The sequence below is a fragment of the Lemur catta genome, chromosome 1, assembly GCF_020740605.2.
Source record: "Lemur catta isolate mLemCat1 chromosome 1, mLemCat1.pri, whole genome shotgun sequence".
Taxonomy (NCBI): Eukaryota; Metazoa; Chordata; class Mammalia; order Primates; family Lemuridae; genus Lemur; species Lemur catta.
Window position 1 is genome coordinate 115,843,750 of NC_059128.1, and position 23,542 is coordinate 115,867,291.

General features: G+C 42.6%; 1 long non-coding RNA gene across 1 annotated transcript; it reads left to right on the forward strand.

The window, feature by feature from the left end:
• Positions 1–2,262: 2,262 nt before the first annotated feature.
• LOC123637063 lies at positions 2,263–19,106 on the forward strand. Its single transcript, XR_006734742.1, has 3 exons — positions 2,263–2,365; positions 10,586–10,701; positions 18,905–19,106. It is a non-coding gene; the product is annotated as an uncharacterized LOC123637063 (long non-coding RNA).
• The last annotated feature ends 4,436 nt before the right edge of the window (positions 19,107–23,542 follow it).

Consider the following 23,542-nt stretch of genomic DNA (forward strand, 5'->3'; position numbering starts at 1 on the left):
GTGGTTAAGATGCAAATTGTGTATGGTTTGTGTATATTACCATAATTAAAAGTAAAAAATATAAAACAGAGTGAAAACACAACCCACAGTGTGCAAGAAAATTTTGCAAATCATATATCTGATTTATATCAAATGCCTACCTTGTATCTTTTTTTTTTTTTTTTTTTTTGAGACAGAGTCTCACTTTGTTGCCCGGGCTAGAGTGAGTGCCGTGGCATCAGCCTAGCTCACAGCAACCTCAAACTCCTGGGCTTAAGCGATCCTACTGCCTCAGCCTCCTGAATAGCTGGGACTACAGGCATATGCCACCATGCCCGGCTAATTTTTTCTATATATATTTTTAGTTGGCCAGATAATTTATTTCTATTCTTACTAGAGACGGGGTCTCGCTCAAGCTGGTCTCGAACTCCTGACCTCGAGCGATCCACCCGCCTCGGCCTCCCAGAGGGCTAGGATTACAGGCGTGAGCCACCGCGCCCGGCCTCCTACCTTGTCTCTTATATTGAGAAAATCTATAGAACTCTTACAACTCAATAATGAAGTCAAACAATGCAATTTTAAAATTATGAAAGGATATGAACCGACATTTTTCTAAGGAAGGTATACAACTGGGCAAGAGCACATGACAAGATGCTAGACATCATTAGTCTTCAAGGAAATGCAAAACAAAAAGGCAATGAAATAACACTTCAAATCCACTAAGATGGCTAGAATGAAAACGTGAAATTACATATTGTTAAGCATATGGAAAATGTGGAATGCTCATACAATGCTGGCGAGAATATAAAATGGTGCAGCCACTTTGAAAACCTGGAAGTTCCTCAAAGATTACACAGAGAATTACCATCTGACCCATCAGTTGCACTCCTAGGTATGTGTCCAAGAGAAATGGATACATATGTTCACACAAAAACCTGTACATGAATGTTTACATGAATAACATGAATGTTATTCATAAGAGCTAAACAATGGAACCAAACCAAATGTCTGTTAACGAATGGACAGAAGAAATGTGTGATATCCATACAATGAAATACTGTTCTACCAAAAAATAAATGAAATATTGATACATGCTTGAACATGGATGTCCCCTGGAAAAAGTTATGCTAAATGAAGTTAATCACAGAGAAAGACCTCACGTTATATAATTCCATTCATATGAAAGTAAAAAATAGGGAAATCTATAGAGACAGAAGGTAGATTAGTTGTTGCCTAGGACTAGAACTTGGAGGATGAAGATGAGAAAAATGATAGCTACAGAGTACAGGAGTTTCTTTCTGAGGTAATAAAAATGTTCTGAAATTGACTGTGGTGGTGATTATCTGTATATCTATGAATATGCTTTAAGCTGTTGAATTGTATCCTTTAAAGGGGTGCATTGTGTAGTATGTGTATTTTAGTTTGATATAACTTTTCAGATAACTAAATACTTTAGGAATTCTGACCCAATTTGTTAAGCATATTAAGAGTTTCCAGGCATATCCCCAAATTACATCATTTTTTTATTCTTGTATCACTGTAAATAGGAATTCCATTACCTTAGGTATATCATAGTTGTTTACATCTGAAAGTATTCTGGGAACACACTCTACAACCGACTAAAATAAAATTTCTAGTGTGAAATGTACACCTCGGGGTTTTATAAAACACATTTCACAGCTTGTGGTTAGTCTGGTAAGAGTCCCTGCGCCCACGCTGGGGCTGTGAAGTTCAAACATCCCACCAGGGCAAAGTGCTCTGGACGCCACGGGAGGTGAAGAAGGGATGGCTGTCATTGGTCACTAAATAGAGCCAGACTCTTATTCCACATTGTAAGGTTACTCTGAAGTGCCTGTGTTTGTAAACAGGTGTCACAGTTCCACGAGTGTCCTCTAGGCTCAGGCCAAGCCCCCAACTCATGGAGAACATCAGCCCCTTTTGTCCCAGTGTGGACTTGCCTGGGCGACCCTCTTGCTGTGAACTTGCTCCTTAAAGGGTCGCTGCACCTGGAAACCGAGCCCGGAATTTACGGCGCACACCTGTGTCTCTGTGTTTAGAAACAGCTACGGTAAAACGCCAGGGTTCTTCAGGGCCAGCTACGTGAGGGGTTTCTCCGCCGGACAGGAGGTGGTTTGGGTCAGTATTGTTACCTTTCGCAACTCTGTCATTCTGGCTATGGAGGCGGGGCTTCATGAACTGTCCAATCAGAGGTGCTGCTGGCAAGGCGGGTGGAGGAGTCGCTCCGCAAACGGGGAGGACGTCATACGTCGCTGCGCGCGCCGCTTGAACTCTGCCGTGGCGCTCATCTCACTTAGTGGCCCCAGGTGTTTGTGCCCGGAGTCTGCTGCTCTGTGCCTTGCACTGGACCTCTGGAGGCCGGGGAATGGTGAGTGTGCGGGGCTGGGCATTCCCAGGCGGGGAGCAGGGACTGGTTGGAACTGGCAGAACCGGCTGTGGCGGGACCCGGGTCGCCGCTGGCGCAGCTCGGCCCTCGGTCCCTCCTGCCAGCGGGGTTGGCCTGGGCCGGCAGCCGGGCCCGCGGGCGTCCTGTCCCGTCCCTGCGCGGCGACCTCGGCCCTGGCCCTGGAGCCCTCTCTGGGCAGGTCCGCGCCCGCAGCCCCGCGTGTCCCCAGACTGTGCGGTGACGGCAGGAGGGTCGTCGGGTAAAGGTCCCGACTCGGTGTGTGGGGGTCGTGCGTGGGTGGGGCCGCGGTCCGTGGGGTCCCCGGGACTTCTTTTTTCCGCAAGGGCACCCGTCTTTCTTTGAGCCTTCCAAGTGTATAGGAAGCAGATGGCAAGTCCAGGACCCTGTACCCCCAGCGTAGCTGTTCCTAGGGCTGGCAGGAAATTCTTAATCTGGACATCCCTCCCGCATTCCCAAAGGCTGACGTCCCCTCTCCAATTCACAGCATGATTATCAATTGTTTGTCGTCTATGGTGCATTTCCTGAAAACGCAGTATTTGTCATTTTTCCGAATTGCCAGGGATAACTGGTTTAAAAAAAATTTATTTTTGTGTGTAAGGGTATTATACATGTGAGGAAGGCAAAGAATATCTCTCTGAAATTACGTGTGTACATCCCTGTGACTCTCTTCCCAGCATCTTTCCTGGCACTCCTTTGGGTTAAGGTTCCTCTGTGGAAACTTTCCTGGGTGATATGTCCTTTCAGCTCAGTTCAGGTCAGCACTGTCCTTCCCTGGCTTTGTCATCTTGAATAGATTTTTGTATTCACTTACGTAAGTAATTTTTTCAATGCCTCTAAAGTGTATGTTATCAGTAGGGATTGAAAGTATAAATTTTCTTAGAGTCAAGAGGTGAACTGGGTAAAAAATAAAATATTCTGGTGTCACATTGCATTTGTTAAGCATTTTTCTCTTCTTTCTTTCCCTGAGGGTGTGTAGTAAGTTTTTGAGGTCTGTTCTTTTCTTTTGGGTGATTTCAAATGGAATTTCAGGGTGTGACTTATGACACATAGAAGTGTTCAAATATGATTAATTTTTTATGAAAACAGTTATTGCTATGGAAATAGTAACTGACATTTTCTTTTCTTTTTTTTTTTTTTTTTTTGAGACAGAGTCTCACTCTGTTGCCCTGGCTAGAGTGCCGTGGCGTCAGCCTAGCTCACAGCAACCTCAAACTCCTGGGCTTAAGCGATCCTCCTGCCTCAGCCTCCCGAGTAGCTGGGACTACAGGCATGTGCCACCATGCCCGGCTAAATTTTTCTATATATTTATAGTTGTCCAGATAATTTCTTTCTATTTTTTTTTAGTAGAGACGGAGTCTTGCTCTTGCTCAGGCTGGTCTCGAACTCCTGAGCTCAAGCGATCTGCCCTCCTCGGCCTCCCAGAGTGCTAGGATTACAGGCGTGAGCCACACGGCCCGGCCCTAATTTTCTGATAGTTATAGATCATAGATCCTTGTAGATTTGGGGGGCGGGGCGGTGCTGCTAAAGTGCCTTATAGTTCTCTTAAGTCTTTTACACATAAATAATTAGTTTGAGTGATTTTGCTCAATTTTTCAAACACTGGCTTTGTCTTCTATCAGTACTGGTCTAAAGCTACGAGACTGCCTAAGCTAAGGCCACCCTTGAGCCTGCAGAGGACAGTCAGAGAAGGCCCAAAGTTGGTTCTGGGGAGCCTCCCCTGCGGGTGTCCTACCTGCTCACACCCACCTCTGAAGGAGCCCTTTGTACTGAGAGAAGCTCAGAGCACTGGAAACTGGAGACCCACAGGCAGATGCTAGGGTTTGGGGTGGGGGTTACTTTCTGAGTTTGTAATTGTGGTTTGCTTGGGCCTGTTTTTAGACATTAGCTTTGAGTTTTGCATGCACAATGTTGCTGTGTTCAGAGGATAATTTTTACATATTGAGGTCTGTGAAGGTCAGGGGTGATGTGTGCTGGACACAGGCTTAGTGAATTTAGGAGTTCATTTTGGGGCGAGAACCTTAAACTGAATCCAGCTGAGTATTTCCTCACTTGTGAGAGCTGAAGCCTTGGGGAGGGAGTGATTCTAGCTGCAGGGGAGGGGAGGGGAGAGGAGGGTGTGTGGGGCTCATTCATTCCCAGGGCTGCTCACCTGCCCCTACCTTTCATCTCCAGGGACTGACTGACCCACTCTATAGGGGTTGTGTGTCATCAGGGAGAGTGTGGGGTTAAACACCCCAAGCTTGTGAAGGTGTTTAACCTTCTGAATGTAGGTGTTCTTTCTGAATTATGGGAAAACAGGCTGCTTAGAATATTTGTTTTTCTTTACTCTGGATGCCTTATGTGTTGAATATTGCAGCCCTTTAGATCTAGTTCCCCTTAGCATTTTGTAACCTTATTCCCTATGTGTGTAAGATTTTGGTTTCTTCAGCTTTGAAAATGGAAGTTGTCTGAGAGATATGATGGGAATACTAAAGGAAAATTCTGAAGCTATGCGGAATTTTTGTTTTTTAGTCAAGAGAACATCAAGATATGAGATGAATGTATTTAAATTCTCCATTACTTTTTTTATTTTTAGATAAGTTTTTGTATGTGAATGTCCACAGAGAACTTTGAAATTTAAAAGGGTATACTGGCTGGGTGTGGTGGCTCATGCCCGTAATCCTAGCACTCAGGGAGGCGTAGGCAGGAGGATCGCTTGAGCTCACGAGTTCAAGACCAGCCTGAGCAAGAGTGAGACCCCATCTCTATTAAAAACAGAAAAATTAGCCGGGCACTGTGACCCATGCCTGTAGTTCCAGCTACTGGGAAGACTGAGACAGGAGGATCGCTTGAGCCCAGGAGTTTCAGGTTGCTGTGAGCTAGGCTGATGCCACGGCACTCTAGCCCAGGCAAGAGAGTGAGACTCTGTCTCAAAAAAAAAAAAAAAAAAAAAACCTACCATCTTAACCATTTTTAACACATTAACTGCCATGTGAGTTGTATTTAATTCATGCTAGTTTTGAGCCCAAGGCCTCATGAAGCATATGTAACTCAAACATCTTTTCACCTTGGGAGCTACTTTTCAAGTTGCATATAACTCATGAACAGAAAACAATAAAAAATAATTTTTTCATTAAATTAGAAAAGATTGTTTTGTTTTCGGAGTTTTTATTTTTTTTGTAATAAAACACTGTGGCCCCAACGGAAAAAAAATTTTTTCTAGTGTGGCAATGTGTTAAGTGCACAGTTCAATAGTATTAAATATACTCACCTCATTGTGCAACTGATCTCCAAAAGTTTTTCATCTTGCAAAACTGAAACTCTACAGCCACTGAACAATAGCTTCCCATTTTCCTTCTCCCCACCTGCTGGCAAGTACCATTCCACTTTGTTTCTATAAGTTTGACAACTTTACATGAACCATGTACATGGAATCATACAGTATTTGTCTTTTTGTGACTGACTTCCTCATAATTTCCTCAAGGTTCATCCATATTGTGGCATGAGAGAGGATGTCTTTTTAAAGGCTAATTAATATTATATTGTGTGCATATACCAATTTTTTGTTTGTTTGTTTGAGACAGAGTCTTGCTTTGTTGCCTAGGCTGGAGTGAAGTGGTATCATCATAGCTCACAACAATCTCAAACTCTTGGGCTGAAGCAATCCTCCTGCCTCAGCCTCCTGGGAGTAGCTGAGAGTTCAGGTGTACACCACCACACTTGGCTAACTTTTCTGTTTTTTGTGGAGACAGGCTCAGGCTGATCTTGAACTCCTGGCCTCAAGCAATCCTCCCACCTGGGCCTCCCAAAGTGCTAGGATTATAGGTGTGAGCCACTGTACCTGGCCAAATTCTTTTGAATCCAATATATATACTCAGAACTGGGATTGCTGAAGCATATGTTAATGTATTCTTAATTTTTTGAGGAACCTCTGTACTGTTTTCCATAGGGGTGCACTATTTTACATTCCCTCCAACAGTTCACAGTGGTTTCCATTTCTCCACATCCTTGCCAACCCTTGTTGTTTGGGGTGTTTGACTTTTTTGGTTAGGAGTAGGAATTCTTTATATGTTCTAGATATTAACACCTTATCAGATATATGATCTGCAAATATTTTCTCAAATTCCATGGGATTTTCTTTTCTCTCTGTTGATAGTGCCCTTTGAGGAACAACAGTTTTAAATTTGATGAAGTCAAATTTGTCTTTTTCATTTGTTGCCTGTGCTTGTAGTGTCATATCTAACAAATCATTGCCAAATCTAACACACGAAGCTTTTGCCCTATGTTTTCTTCTAGAGTTCTTTCGTTTTAGATCTTATGTTTAGGTCTTTGGTACATTTAGATTTAAATTTTGTATATGGTGTACAGTAAGGGTCTAATTTCAGTCTTTTACATGTGGATATCCAGTTTTCACAACACCATTTATTTAAAAAAACTGCCTTTTCCCCATTGAATTATCTTGGCATCCTTGTCAAAAATCATTTGACCTTGTATATGAGGGTGTCTCTTTAGACTGTTCTGTTCCATTGCTCTGTATGTGTGGCATTATGGCAGTACCACACTGTTCTGATTTCTTTACCTTTGCGTAAGTTTTGAAATCAGGAAGAGTGAGACTTCCAACTTTCTTGTTCTCTTTCAAGATTACTTTGGCTATTTGGGGTCTTTTGAGATTCCCTATGAATTTTAGGATGGGTATTTCTGTAAAAAAAATGTCATTGGGATTTTGATGAGGACTGCATTGAATTTGTAAATCATTTGGGCATAGTATTGACATCTTAACAAAATTGTTTTCCCAACCATGAACACAGAATGTCTCTCCATTTATTGATATCTTTTAAAATTTCTTTCAGTAATGTTTTGTAATTTTCAGTGTACATGTTTTTGCCTTCTTGGTTAATTGCTAAATATTTTCTTCATTTTGATGTTGTTGTTAATGTAATTGTTTTCTTAATTTTCTTTTCAGATTATTCATTGTTAGTGTACTGATATGCAACTTTTCAAATGTTGATTTTGTATCCTGCAACTTTGCTGAATTCATTGATGCATTCTGTGTGTGTGTGTGTGTGTGTGTGTGTGTGTGTATAATCTTTAGGATTTTCTACACATAAGATCATGTCACCTGCAAACAGAGATTATTTCATTTCTTCCTTGCCCATTTGGATGCCTTTTATTTATTTTTCTTGCCTAATTGCTCTGACTAGTCTTTCCGTACTTCCTGTGTTGAATGAAATTGGTGAAAGCAGGTATCCTGTCTTGTTTCTGACTTTGAGGAAAAGCTTTTTGTGCTTCACTATTGAGTATGATGGTTCTATGCATTCTTCACATATGGCCTTTATTACAATATATTGGGTAGTTTCCTTCTATTCCTAGTTTGTTGTGGGTTTTTATCATGAATGGGTCTTGAATTTTGTCAAATGCTTTCTCTCCATCAACTGAGATGATGGTGGTTCATCCCATCATTCTGCTAATGTGGTGTATTATACTGACTGATTTTCATAGGTTGAATTTCCCTAGCATTCCAGAGGTAAATCTCACTTGGTCTTGGTGTATAATTTACTTTTTAATATGCTGCCATATATGATTTTCAATTTATTTGAGGATTTTTACATCAATATTCATAAGCGATATTTGTCTGCAGGTTTTCTTATGGTGTCTTGATCTGGCTTTGGTGTCAGAGTCATTCTTGCCTCATAGAACAAGTTCAGAAATGTAAAAACTTTAGACAAATTAAATTTGTTTATTTGAACAAAATGTAATTCATGAATCAGGCAGCATTCAGTACCAAAAAAGGTTTATAGAGCTCCACCCAGCAACATAGGCAGTGAATTTTTATAGCCTACACATGGAAGTTAAGTAGAGAAATAGCTTGATAGGTTACAGATACATGTTTGCCTTAAGCTGCCTGTGATTGGCCGAGACCTAGTTATCGTTACAATAAAAACATTTCTAAATTAGGTTTTGGGCTTTTTTACATACTATGTTAGGTTGCAGTTTGTTTCACAGGAACTAAAAGTCTGGAGACAGCATCAGGCCAATGGTCTCCTGTTTATTTAACAATTCTCCCCTTTTGGTCAGCCTTGTCAATTTTGAGTGGCCAAAAGCTTGGGCATTGACACCACTCTGTCTCCATCATAATGGACTTGTTTGGTCTTGGTCTGGAATTCACATGTCATAATGTTAGGTAAGTTGAATGAGTCTTGATGTTTTTGCTGTTCTAGTCAAAGTGAGACTATTTGACACATGATGTTTGGCTGCATACAAACATTTAAGACTCTTGAGAGGACACAGGGCACCAGGGAGACTGTTATGATGACTAGCAGGAGGACAATACCAAGAGTTGGAAATGTACTCTTTAACAGGAGCCTCACCGAACCGAAGCAATCAAAGCCCAGGCAATGTAGGCAGTTCAACAGTATCTGAGTCCAGGTGGTCATAGTCTCTGTTCAGGGCATGATGGCGATTAAGGACCATGGTTCACTGTAGAATGGTGTGATTTAAAGAGGTATCCATTTTGTTTTTAGCCTGGTAACACGAGGGTCATAGTAATCTGGTGACCCACTAGAAGAAACATAAAGATTAGAAAACCCTGGAAAAGCCAAGCTTACCATCCACCATTTAGATTTCCCAGAAGCCAACTGTTAGCTGCTTCTGTGGACATATCATGTGTTCCTTTTCTTGACAAATTTCTTTGGTGTACTTGGTGCCAGTGTCTAAAGCCACAGTGGTATCAGGCACCTTTTAAATTCAGCTTTCTGTAGTAGCAAAATCAGGAGAAAGCTAAGTACAACATTCCATTTCATTTAGCACCATGTACAAACTCCCAACATGGGCAAAGACAAGATCTAAAGCTATGTGATGTCCCATTAAGTGCTTTTGTTGAACACATTATGTTCTCATCAACCTTTTGGAGTGTGGCTTCTACCTGTCTGAACTCCTGGGAGGTCTGGTTGGCCACAAAAGCCAAGATTTTTCCCAATTTACAGATTCATTTCAAATTTGATAAAATTGGCACACCCCACAACCATCAAGAGTGAACCCCCAGTAACCCCACTGGAATCTTTCCTCAGTGGAAGGTAGTTTAGTTTCATCTATTTCAAGGTTGGTGCTAATTTCAGGGTTGATCATTTTGGCCTTTGATTATGGGAAGTCTTATGAGGACCTTCCGAGGAAGGCAGGATTGAGCCAGGCCAAATAGCAAGATCCAAGCTAGCAGGGAGGCAGAACAGAGTAATAAGGAAATTCACCACAGACTAGGTCAGTTACATCCTGCTAGCCCAAGGAAACCTCATAATTGTCTTTGGTGGTAGGCTGGAAAAAACTTTAAATAGTATTCTCTTAGAGGAAAATTCCTTTAGCAGTAATAGTCAAATCATGTCCAGTGCACTGTTTCTCTTGAAAACTTTCCCCCTTAAAGTCTTATAACTTTTATGGGTAAGTTGCTATAAAAGGTAAATTGAGCCAATTAGAGTACTCTTTAGTGGTGGAGCATAGCAACTGTTCACCTACATACTGAGAAGGAAACCACACTATTAAGTCTGATGTAATACCTCAGAAATATAAGGGGCTTTAGTGAACTCTTGTGGCATTACAGTCTAGTGTACTGTTGAATTTTCCAAGTAAAAGCAAACATTGACTATTTTTCGACTAGAATGCTAAAGAAGGCTGAGCAAAGGTCTATTATTTTGGACTATTTTGAACCAGCAGGCACATTACATAGTAAGGTATTAGGGTTTGGAACTACAGGAAACCTCAGTATCACATCATAGACCCACATCATCTTCACAGAGTGAATTGCTCTCACCTCCATCCCTCGTGGCAGAGGGCTGTGTCCTGGCCCCTAAACCAATCCCCAGAGACATCAGCTCATCCAAATAGGGAAGGGGTTTCATACTTCGTAAGTATAGAAATTAGAAAGTGTACATTAGAGAAAGACCATTTCTACAGAAAACACAAAATGGGAGCCTGAAGAGTTGAGTCAGGTTCTGAAATGGCTGGAGTTATGATGCTCCGGCCCCTTATGCTGCTATAATCACTTCCAGAAAGCCCTCCCTCATAAGGTGACCCCTTTGTCACTTTGCTTTTCCATTGTGAGCTCATTGAGGACAGCAGATGTGTGCGTCTCCTCACCTAGCAGCCATATCTTTCTTCTATTGTGCTCTCCTTGGTAGCTGTCACTTCCACTGAGTTCTCATCTGCCCCCAGACCTCCTCCCATCAGTCCAGCAGCAGTCCTACCATCAAGACTGAAGACTTCAGTCCCCTTCACCAGGTGCACATCAGTTGCTGGGGGAAGTGGAGGCTCAGGAGCTTGGACAAATGGTAAGTAAAATTTATACATGATGCATATTTTGCCTCAGGAATCCAAATAGGCCCAATAAATGTTGGGCTTGCTTTAAGTAACATAGCTGATGCCAGTACAATAAAGATAAGACATGAATCATCCCTAGGCTGACCATTAAGATGATGCCCAGAAGTTTTACCTAAGTAGTAGGGCCCTGAATTTTCTAGAGTACAGTGGGTCAACTCCAAATGGAAACTTCTGTGATGGGTGTTTTATACTCTGTATCCTTTGAGTTTCTCAACAATATGCCCATTCCTGAGTTCCCAAAACAAGCTGCATACTGTTATTAGGTTGCCTGTAATGATTACGTGCAAAGGCCTGCCATGATGTTGAGATACTCCATGGGGAGACTAATAAAGGCATATTGTGTATTTTTATGTAATTATTTCCTTGGCATAGATGGGAATACAGTGTGTTTTTCTCATTTAGATAACTTGTCACTGCCCACATAATAATGTGTACCTCATTTCTGCCACCACTCTGCCATGCCTGCTTAATCAAATTTCCATATACATCAGGTTTCTTTCCTATTTGTCTATTTTTAAATTTCTCTGCTAATGCTAGACTGTCTGAATTTCTGTAGCATAAAATCTTTGAGGTTTGTTAGGCAAAGTGTCATGTTGTTCTTCAGAACACATTTACCCTTATCATTTCTACAACATTTTGGTGAATGAATATCACTACATACCTATTGGAATGGCTAAACTCCAAAACACTGACAACACCAAATTCTTCCAAGGATGTTGAGCAAAGAAACACTGTTTCAAATTCAAATTGGGAATTCAAATTGGTACATCCAATTTGGAAGACAGTTGGTAATGTTACAGACCAAACAGTCTCTTACAATACGATCTAGCAGTAAGACTCCTCAGTATTTAATCTGATAAGATGAAAACTTATGTCCACACTGAACCTGCACATGAATATCCAGGCTATATAAAGAAACCATGAAGCCAATAAACAAATGAACTAAAAGTCAGAAAATAGCTGAAAGACCATATATGAAAATTGGTGAACCTCAAGGTTGATTAGCAAAATCCAATATAAAATCACAAGGTGATCCCGTTTCATTCAAACTAGATAGACAAAAATTAATAATTAGGTAATTCCAATGCTGCCAGTCATGGCGATAACTAAACACACATGTAAGGATGGTGGGAGGGTGAATTCACACATTCCATTGGGAATTTCTGGTAAGCCTGAAGTTGCTCAAAATCTACAACCCAGCAAGCTTTCTCTAATGTGTGGAGAATTTATTTTGCATAGGCACTTATAAACTTAAAGTATGATTTGAGCAGCATTTTCCATAAGAACAAAACAAAATCAAAACAATCTAAATCCTGTAAGTGGAATGGATTAGCAAATTGGGTGGCCCACACCTCAGATACCAGCATACTCCATAACATGGAAATCTGAGTTTTAATTCACAGATTAGGCTGGGAAGAAAAACTGTCCCAAACTGGAGAGGGAGAGAGAGTAGCACATCAAGAGAATGATAACTTACCAGACCAAAAAATCATAAGAAACCTCTGAGGGCAGCAGTACAAGTAGAGAAACACCTAAACTGTAATTGGTGAGTTGCTGCATTTGGGATTTAAAATCTCCAGGGTGCCCAGTCTTAGAAGTCCCCATAGATTTGTGAATTTTACCTCCAGAAACACTGCCGGGTTTTCACAGTGAAGATTACAGAAAAATTGCTTCCTTAACAACAGGGAAAAGTAGCTATTTTCAAATATGCCCAGACAATTCTTTTCTTCTTAAGAAGTCCCACCTTCAAAAGAAACTATCAAAAGTATAACAGATTTTATTAGAGTCAAAACTCCTGGGATAAAGGATATACCCCCTCTAACCTTTCTGCCTCAACTAGGGAGGAGTGAGGATGAGAGGTGCTTATACAAGTCACAACTCAGGGACACACACTCCCTAAAAATGAGGTCAAATCATAGGTCAATGGAATGCTTCCCCTAGCCCTACCCCTAATCACATCAGTAGCAGAATCTATATATATCATAATAATAGCAGAACATAACTGTATGCCTCAGACCTATTCTAAGAAGTCAAAGATGCCAACAAATTGGAAAACTTTGATGAAGTAGATGAATGTTTAGAAACACAAAGTACCGAGACTGAGTCATGAAGAAACCGAAATATTGAATAGCTCTACAGTTTTAGGAGATAAGTATAATAATCAAAAACCCGCCAATAAATAAAAACCCAGGACCAAACAGTTTCACTGCTGAAATCTACTAAACTTTTGTTGTTGTTTTTTTTTTTTTTTTTTGAGACAGAGTCTCACTCTGTTGGCTGGGCTAGAGTGCTGTGGCATCAGCCTAGCTCACAGCAACCTCAAACTCCTGGGCTCAAGCAATCCTACTGCCTCAGCCTTCTGAGTAGCTGGGACTACAGGCATGCGCTACCATGCCTGGCTAATTTTTTATATATATTTTTAGTTGTCCAGCTAATTTCTTTCTATTTTTTTAGTAGAGATGGGGTCTTGCTCTTGCTCAGGTTGGTCTCAAACTCCTGAGCTCAAACGATCCTCCTGCCTCAGCCTCCCAGAGTGCTAGGATTACGGGCATGAGCCACTGCGCCCAGCCATCTACCAAACAATTTAAGAAGCATTAATACCAATCTCCCTCAAACTCTTCCAAAAAACTGAAGAGGAGGGAACACTTCCAAACTCATTCTATGAAGTTAAAATTACCCTGACACTAAAGACACACACACCACAAGAAAGAAAACTGCAGACAGATGTCCTTTATGAATATTGATGCAAAACTCCTCAAATAAAACTGCATTTTGCTGTTATTATAAAGATTTGCATATTAAAAAGATTATACACCATGACCAAGTGGGATTTATCCACAAAATGCAAGGATGGTTCAACATATGAACATTAGTGTAATATACCACATTATCAAAATGACTGAAACACCACAACCATCTCAACTGACATAGAAAAAGCATTTGACAAATACAAGACTGATTTGTGACAAAAACACAGAACTAGGACCAGAAGGAAACTACCTCAGTATAATACAGGCCATATGTACAAACCTCACAGAAACAATTGTATAGTAAAATGCAAAAAGCTTTTCTGACAAGATCAGGAACAAAACAGGATACCTGCTTTAACCACTTTCTTCAACACAGTATTTGAAATCCTGAGGCAAGAGGATAGCTTGAATCCAGGATTTTCAGTTTTGCAAAAGACACTCTTAAGAGAATGAAAAGAGACAGTCTAAGACAAAACATATCCATTTTAGGAATGGTGGACACATGGCACATGCATTTATCAAAACCCCTGTAACTGTACAACACAAAGAGTGATCCCTAATGTAAAGTATGGACTTAATAATAATATATTGCTTCATCAATCCTCACTATTATATAGTGGAATATACTGGTTCCTGAATGTTAACAAATATACTACACAAATGTTAAAAACAGTGGAAACTATAAGCTGGGGATAAGACGTATATGGGAACTCTATGCTATCTGGTCAATTTTTCTGGAAACCTAAAACTGCTCTGAAAAATGTCTATTAAATAAAAAACCAAATAAACTATTAATATCATCGTATAGAAGATTCATAGCTGTGGGGGGGGACCAATTATTACATAAAGAATAATATTTTTATTAAAAACATATAAAAGTAAAGTATGCTGACATAGGGACACATACATATGTTATAAAACTATTTAAAAAAGCAAGGAGATTATCTTATAATTCACAACACTGGCTCAATTTGGAGAGAAATGGCATGATTTGGCCTTTAGTGATCATTTCAAGTGGGGGTGTCATGTGAAGCCTTCCTCCAAGTCTTCACCTGGTTATCATTATGAGGATGTTCCCTTTACAGTGTCTCATTGACTGCAGTTGTTTTCTGTATGTTCTGCCTATGTAATATTTGTTGTAACTTTCCCGAATGCAAATCTCAGTGCATTCTAAATTGCTAGCAACAAGCCATTGAATGTAGCTTTTTAAGAGATAACACAGCCTATTAAAATTAATTTCTGTGAAGTTCTAAAGTATGTCTAATGAATGATAAAGACTGAACATTGCCATGATGTACTCTCTGTCAAACAGATCTAGTGTTTTATTAAAATCCATGAAATTCACAACCAGGTTTTTTGGGGGGGGGGGCAGGGGTTTGGTGAATTTCAGAAAAACTACCTTGAAAAACTGAAATAGAAGACAAATGTCTAAAAATAGCCAAGATGTACAGAACACTGTTAAAGTGTTACAGCCTGAATGTTTATGCACCCTCCAAAATTCATACGTTGAAATCCTAACCCTCAATGTGATGGTATTAGGAGGTGGCATCTCTGGGAGGTAATTAGGATTAGCTGAGATCACAAGGGAGCTCCCATGAATGCGATTAGTAGGCTCATGAAAACAGACAAGTACCACTTTGAGATGTCATTTAATTATTATTTCTATGATAATAAATCACTTAGGATTTAGCATTATTCTACCAAGTCCAGAAAACAGAGTTATCCACTGTCACAAATTCCCCACACTGCAAAGTAATTGATGTTTTAGTGAATCTTTGTAATTCACCAATTTATCCACCACTCTTTGTGGAAATGTACTCATTTTCTGCAGCCATAATGAAAGAGAGATTTTCCCTGGTAGTATTTTTGAGACTAAGCCATGGAATTCCATTTGAAATAACCCAAAAGAAAAAAAAAAAAAAAGTCCTGAGAAACTTGCTCTACATGCTCAGGGGAAGAAAAAAGTTAAATAAGAATTTTTATCAAATGGAATCTGAAACTAGATACTTAATTTTACAAATAATCTTCTTTGCCTCTTTGGAAATATTTCATCTTTCAAGCTCTATTGATAAAATACACTTTATATTTAATAAAAAACAGCCTTGAGTAAATAAATCTTCTCAAGGTGACAAACCCAGGGAGGGTTGGTGCTAACTGGAACACAGACACATCTGACTCGAGTATCAAATCATGTCATCCAGTCACCTGGGACACCTTCCCACCGCCATCCTGCTCACTGAAGTACTTGACCACACTCCCCAGAAATACAGGATTATGCACTACTGTCTGCCCAAAGTGCATGTTTTAGGTTCTGGCACCACCGCATTGGGATGGTTTTTCTACCTTCACTAATTTGAGTGTTGCCAAAGGGGTCCAGCTGGGTCCTGTCCCTCACCACACAAAGAGCCAATTATTGAGACAATGAGGATTGCCAAGAAAGAAAGGAATCTTAATGCCAAAGATGTGTCAGGAGAATGGGAGAAATAGTCTGCAGTCCATGTCACTGACTGACTAAGGGCAAGGGCTTTTATAATGGGTTGTAGAATGCAGGTCAGGTTGCGTGGGGTTTGAAGTCATGGCGTCTTCAGGTGGTCTGATTCAAGAATCCGCTATTGGTGATGAATAGTTAGTCCTGTGGAAAGGCTAGTTAAGTCTGGTTGTTAGGCTTGTCTGGTAAAGTCTGAGGAACCAAAAACATAATAACTTAGGGAGGGAGTCATTTTGCAAGGTTGATTACAAGAAAATCCAGAGGGCAAAAATCATTGTCTTGTCCCCTCAACACCAGCATAACTGGCTGACCACCAGTGTGTCACCAAGAATGGAAATGGGTTGGGGAAGAAAGTCTTAAAGTCCCGAGGGATTAGCATTTTAGATAAAGGGTATACTAGGAGATTCTTCCCAGCCCCAGGGCATCCAGCTGCTCCCCTGGGAGATCCCACCCCGACACCTCAGGCTGTCCTGTTGGAGGAGTGACCCAGGGGCTGATATTCATTCACTAAACCCTGCAAGAAGCTTGATAGTTGTGGTCATCTTGGGTCAGCCCCAGACAGTTCTGGAAATGATAGAGGATGGGATAAGGACACATCATCCTGTAAAGTTTCCAAAGGGAAACCTCAACCCAAAGACATTCTGATAAGATGTCTATGCCAAGGAAAGATAAAAGCAGCACAAAGGTTTTTTCCTGCAGTGTTTCAGGCACTTATTCTCTGCTTTCCTCATGTGAAATGTTCAGAAACAGAGAACAAATATTTTTAAAAGAGCCATCTGTTGCTCTGTGAAAAAATGATAATTAAAATACTGCCTCTGTTTGTAATGAACAGTAAAGGACAAATAGTTAATAATGTTGTGAACTGGAGACGTAAATTTGGTGCTTGGGAATGTATAGGAGGTACTGGAAATTTAAGATTCTACTGCAAGCCCTGGAATAGTTTGGCTGGGGGAACAGAGTCCTGGATTTGAGACCCTGATTCCCATATATTTGGAAAATGCAAAGGAAACCAGTAGCCCTGGGAATTGTTAAAATAATTAAATAGGAGGCAATTAGACTGAAGTGGCTGTAGTGCCCTGAGTTCCTACCCAAGGAAACCAAAATCTAATTAAATATATCTCTTGTAAATTACTAATTTAGAAGAAAATGACACTTAGGCTTAACCGACTACAAAATGCCAATTAGCCTCTGACTACATAACCAGGAAATTTCCACCTGGAGAGACCTATCAGAAAATGGAAAAACTGAATTTTTATTTAAAAGTGGCCTAAGATGGCTGCAGGCTGGACATATAGATAACAGACACTAGGCTTAAGAACTAAAGCTAGGCTGGGGCGATGGCTCATGCCTGTAATCCTAGCACCTGGGAGGCCAAGCTGGGAGGATCACTTGAGGTCAGGAGTTCAAGACCAGCTCAAGCAAGAGCAAACCCCTGTCTCTACAAAAACTAGAAAAAAATAGCCGGGTGTTACGGCGAACGCCTGTAGTCACAGCTACTGGGGAAGCTGAGGCAGGAAGATCGCTTGAGCCCAGGAGTTGGAGGCTGCAGTGAGCTATGATGATGTCACTGTACTCCAGCCTGGGCAACAGAGCGAGGCTATGTCTCAAAAACAAAACAAAACAAAAAAACTGTTAGGTTTATTCCAGGTGGGAACCCAAAAAGTATAAAACAATAGCCACAAGAGTCTTCAGAATCCCCAGACATTGTAAATCTAACAGACAGCTAGCTGCAGCCAGCATTCCTTTCCCTCCCTGATAGAGACTGAAGTGTATCCCTCCCTCCGTCTCCTGATGAGGACTACTGGGAGCTGAGGGATGGATGTGACTGGGACAGGGATCCTAGGAGCTGGTTGTTTGAAAAAGAATGTATTACAAGCATCTATTCTGTTCCACTTATTTAGTCTCCCCTCCCCTGAGAGAAACCCTCTATAAAACCCAAGGCTCTCCCCTTTTCTCTCGTGGACGCTTTTTCAGCTCCCACCCATCCACACCCAGATGCTCAAAATATAAACAGCATTTTGCTACACATGAGGCTTCGTCTCTCTCTCTCTACCTAACAAAAACCACTAAAGCTGAACTCACAGCCTGCAACAAGGCTGGAGTTTGTCAGATATATTTCACTGACATGGACTGATTTCAACCTCACCTATCAGATGAAGCACAGTTTTAAAATCAATCATCCCTCTCCAAACCCTAAGACAACCCCGTACTCATTCACCATTTACCCCATGTTAACCATACAGGTATTTGCTTTATCTTATGCATAATGTCACTAAGCACCAGAGTTACAAGAATGTCTGTCACCTTTGCTTCACTGCCCCCTTCTCTCTCCTCCCATTTTTCTATGTAACAAGACGTATAAATAGGGTGCCCGGCTCATGAAGTCCACTTTGGGACTCATTCTCGGTTAGCGCTGAGTCTATGTCCCTGGGCTATAGTCCTCACATTTGACTGGGAATACAATTAACTTTAAATTTCTTTAAGTTTATAATGGCTGTTATTTTAGCCTTGCAGTCCACAGACCAAATTTGTTCGCAATAATAACTAACTAACCAAATATTTAACTTGGTTTGTGTCCTCATGCACCTTATAAAAAAGCCTTTCCAGCAGGCACTGTGGCTCACGCCTGTAATGCAAGAACTTTGGGAAGCTGAGGTGGAGGATCACTTGAGGCAAGGAGTTGGAGACCAGCCTAAGCAACATGATGAGATGCCATCTCTACAAAAAAAATTAGCTGGCGCGGTGGTGCGCACGTGTAGTCCCAGCTACTTGGGAGGCTGAGGCAGGAGGATTGTTTGAGCCTGGCAGATGGAGGCTGCAGTGAGCTATGATGACTCCACTGCACTCCAGCCTGGGCGACAGAGCGAGATCCTGTCTCAGAATAAATGAATCTAAAAATCTTTCCTTCGAATGTAGAACAGGAAGGAGAGCAGGAGTGACTCCATGACAGACTGACCTCCTAGAATAGGCCTAAGTTTTGGTTTCCTGGACGCGGGTCCTCCCCTTCCCCGGAATGCCACTGATAACAACTAAAAGTCCCATGACTTGGAAACCAACCAATCAGAAGCCAGTCCCGCGACTTGGAAACCAACCAATCAGAAGCCAGTCCTGCGACTTGGAAACCAACCAATCAGAAGCCAGTCCCGCGACTTGGAAACCAACCAATCAGGAGCCAAGACGATCAGCCACTTTTGAAGGAGCAAATGAACTAAGGGAGGGAGGGGGGATGGTATGCCCAGTGCATGTAACCTGCTGAAAAGTATAAAAGCTTAGTTCTTACCCTAGGGCGGGGTCCTGGTTCGTGGAGAGGCCACTGTGTTGGTGCTCTGGGACTTGGGCCCTAGCTCGAGCTAGTCAATAAACTCCTTTGCCTTTTGCAGCCTCGATGACTCTGCCTCTCTGTTCCTGGGGCCGAGGGGAACCGGCTCTAACACAAGCCCTACTCATGGGCCCTCAAACCACAAACCATGGCTGGGTTATTCCCCATTCAAGAATCGATGTTTGTGGAAGAACAAAATCACTCTTTAAAATTTTAACGGTGCATCAGTTTAATTTTTACATGAGAAAGAAGGGATGAGGAACCCCCACACACCACAGCCCCTCCCACTGCACGAATCCCACACACCCAGCCGGAAAATAATTAAAATACTGCGCTGGCTGAAATGCACACACGGAGGACAAACAATTGATAGCGACGGTGTGAACTGGAGAGAGGAAGCTGGCATTTGGGAATGCGGGAGGGATCTGGAAATTTAGAGATTTATGCTCAGCCCCAGGAAGAGCTAGGCTGGGGGACGCAGGGTCATGGATTTGAGACCTTTCTTGCCATGATGTGGAAAAATCAGGGGAAAATGGGTACAGGTAGGGACTGGGGCCCCCCACAGATTGCAGCCCCGTCCACGCACGACTCCCACACACCGAGTTGGGACCCTCCCCCGATGACCCTCTCGCCCTCACCGCACAATCCGGGGACACGCAGGGCTGCGGCCACGGGGCTGCCCAGAGAGGGCTTCGGAGCCGAGGTCGCCACGCAGGGACCAGACAGGACGCCAGGGCCCGGCTACCCGCCCAGCCCCACCCCGCGGGCCGGAGGGACCGAAGGCCAAGCTGCGCCAGCGGCAACGCGAGAGCGGACCGCGGGGAGCCCGGGGTCCCGCCACAGCCCGTTTCAACCAGCCCCTCCTCCCACGTCTCGGAAAACTAGTCCCGCACACTCACCATTTCTCAGCCTCCAGGGTGACCCGGTGTCCTCCCTGCGGCTTCCGCAGCCAGAAGCCAAGGTGGAGCCACGTCGCCCGTCACAGCAGCAGAGACTGGAAGCTGACCGCAGCGCGCAGGAGAGTCAAAGGCCGCAGATTGTGGAGCTTCGCCTGCTTTTCCCAAGGACGCAACTCATTGGACAGTTTGAGCGCCCGCCCCGTCGCTCCGATTGGATAGTGCCCTAGGCCCCGCCCCCGAGGCCCGGAAGGACAGGAGGATTGATGGAAAAGGTGCCTGTATGGAACTAGACTGACAGCTTTCAGCCTCAGCCCCTCTGAGGCCAGGCTTCCTCCTGGCACTTGGTCCTGACCCCAACTGGGGACATTTGAATTTAAAGCAGTACTTTTCTCCTGGTTTTCCATAACTGGCCCTGGCGTCTTCCTACACTCAGTGGGCCCTTCCTGTTTCTTCCTCCTGGACAAGGGGTTACAGGTGTGTGTAAAGAATTCCACATTAGGTGTTCCATGGAACAATCCCCTTGCCTTAGAGCCGGAAGGGTGCCCAGGCTAGCTACATCAGGCCACAGTGGAACAGGAGGGAGGGCTCCATGTCTTCAAGGGCTCAGGAATTTGGGATAGGATGTTGGCGGCCTTAGCAAGGCTTTCTGACACCTTACTGTTCAGACTATTCATTTTTCAGCCAAGAAATAAAAACACGCCAAGAAGGGAACAGAAATCATTAAGTGCATGGAGAGTTATATAGCAGCCATATTCTATAAAGAAATCAAAAGGGAAGAACAGCAAACATTTGAACTAAGATAAGCAAACTGCTTCAGCAAGAAACCCCCATTCACAAGCTTAAACACATTCCAAGCTTGGCAGCCAGACTCTGACTGCTGAAATGGAGCCCCAGAGTAGATAAGTCCCTCGTGATGAGGCAGGGAAACCTAAAGATTTAACACTGGGAGCTCAACGTACCCACCTGTCCCCTCTGCACAGTGAGGAAACGCTCCCTCCTTCGAGACCTCCCACCTAGAATCAGTTTAAGGTTTTTGTTTGTTTGTTTGTTTTGTTTTTGAGACAGAGTCTCGCTCTGTTGCCCAGGCTGGAGTGAGTGCCGTGGCATCAGCCTAGCTCACAGCAACCTCAAACTCCTGGGCTTAAGCGATCCTACTGCCTCAGCCTCCCCAGTAGCTGGGACTACAGGCATGCGCCACCATGCCTGGCTAGTTTTTTTCTGTATATATATTTTAGTTGGCCAGGTAATTTCTTTCTATTTTTTTAGTAGAGATGGGGTCTCGCTCTTGCTGAGGCTGGTCTCAAATTCCTGACCTCGAGCAATCCACCCGCCTCGGCCTCCCAGAGTGCTAGGATTACAGGCATGAGCCACCGCGCCCGGCCTCCATTTAAGGTTTTGACCTAAATAAACTGTCAAATTCATAAACCCTTTCTGAAGGAAATAAGTCAAACATTTTTTTCTCTGAGCCTGACTTTCAGACTGTCTTAATTTATGCAAATTAGTCTGACTGCAGTGACACTATGCATGCCTAAACCTAGACACTGTACAGAATATGGCCCAAAACACCAGAGTACAACCTCAGGAAGCACAGAATTCCCCCCACAACCGCATCTGCACGTGGGTCCCCTGCTGTCCAGTGCTCTTCAGTGTCTCAAAGTCCACACTTCTGCTGTGTCTCTCCTGAGGCCCCTGGGGTCCCCCAGCTGGAGGTCCCTGCGAAAAGGAAAGGCTGCCTGGGATTCCCGAAGAGAGCCCCATGCCCTCCGTTTGCAGGCTCTAGATTGGACTCAGTGTGGAGCCACTGGCCTCAGGCTCTGCTGCCCACTGCAAGGTATTCACCTGCTTCTCACCAACATTGATCAGTTAAATGGGAAAGATACCTGCAATCTCAGTGTCTGAATAACACCAGCAGAGCCCCTGCTTTCCTCCTTTGTATTGCATAAAGTAAATGAAGACATTTCCAAATAATTTGTATAGATTAAAAGGCAAATAATTATTCCTTTGAGAAAATAAATTGGCAAATAAAGCCAATTGAGATCTTTAAACTAAATTTGTTGTAATTTTATCCTTAGACAGTCGTCACCAGGCACTCTGTGCCTGGGGATGTACATCTCCTATTGACCTATCTGAATATCTCTCAACCCCACCTCACCACGACTGCCCCACCCAATCATCCCTAAGCATTGTGTAAAGCAATCTAAAGGGTCCCAGGATGAATCCACCCATGGCTCTCTCATGTCCCTCCATTTAATCATTTGAAGCCATCTTCCTGGATAGACTGTGATATCTTGAGGACCACGTCCATTTTATTTGCTTCTGTTCTCTTTATGTCACCACCTTCTCATTGAGGGCACACAAGTAAAATTCTAAACTGACCCGTCACCTGTAAATACTGGAGGTCTCTGCACAACTCAGACATTCACAACCCAGAGAGGGTGTGTGGATGTTAATGCCATCCTCACCATAGGAGGGAGCTACACAGACTTCCGTTTTCTGGAAAAGGGCTCACAGCAGTTTTCTGGAGGACTTTTTTTAAATATAGGGGATAACACTGGATAAAAGTAAAAGCAACAGCAATTTGGTTTCATTTGTATGATTTGGCTTTTCATAGGTTGTTAAGAAAGCAATAAAGTTAGTAAACTTTGATTGGATTTCCCTGATTCTGAAAAGGTCACTGAAAAAATCTACACTTGGAAATAAATAGGAATAACTGAGGTGAAAAGAAGGGGACTTGCTGAGGAGGTGATATGTGGGATGAGACCCAAAGTAATGTATTAGCATAAAATGTCATAGCAGAGGATTCAGGCAAGATGGCAGAGTAGGAAGCATGAGAAATCTGTCTCCCTGCCTAGACAATAACTGCACCGGCAGAGTCTGTCTGATGTAGTTATTTTGGAACTCTGGAGTCTACCAAAACCTTGCAATTTCCAAGTAAAGGATTAGATGGTAAATTGTGGTTAATTTCAGTCAAATTCAACTATCAGCACAGTAGCAGCTACCCATCCTTCACTCCCAGCTCCATGGCAGGCAGGTGTGCATTAGTACCAGCAAGAGCCTACATGCAGCTTGTGGGAGGCAGAGTTAGCAAAAGGGACCCTATACTCTATACATTGTGGGTCTGTGGTCTGCATACTAATTGCTGCCTCTGATTACAGAGGTGCAGACAAATTAGGCAAGAAAAATAAATAAAAGTCACCAAAATTGGAAAGAAGGAAGAAAAATTATCTCTTTTATAGATTGTATGATATTAAATATAGAAAACCCTAAAGACGCCACATGGGAAAAAGAAAAACCTAGAGGTAATAAATGGATTCAGCAATGTTGCTGGATACAAAA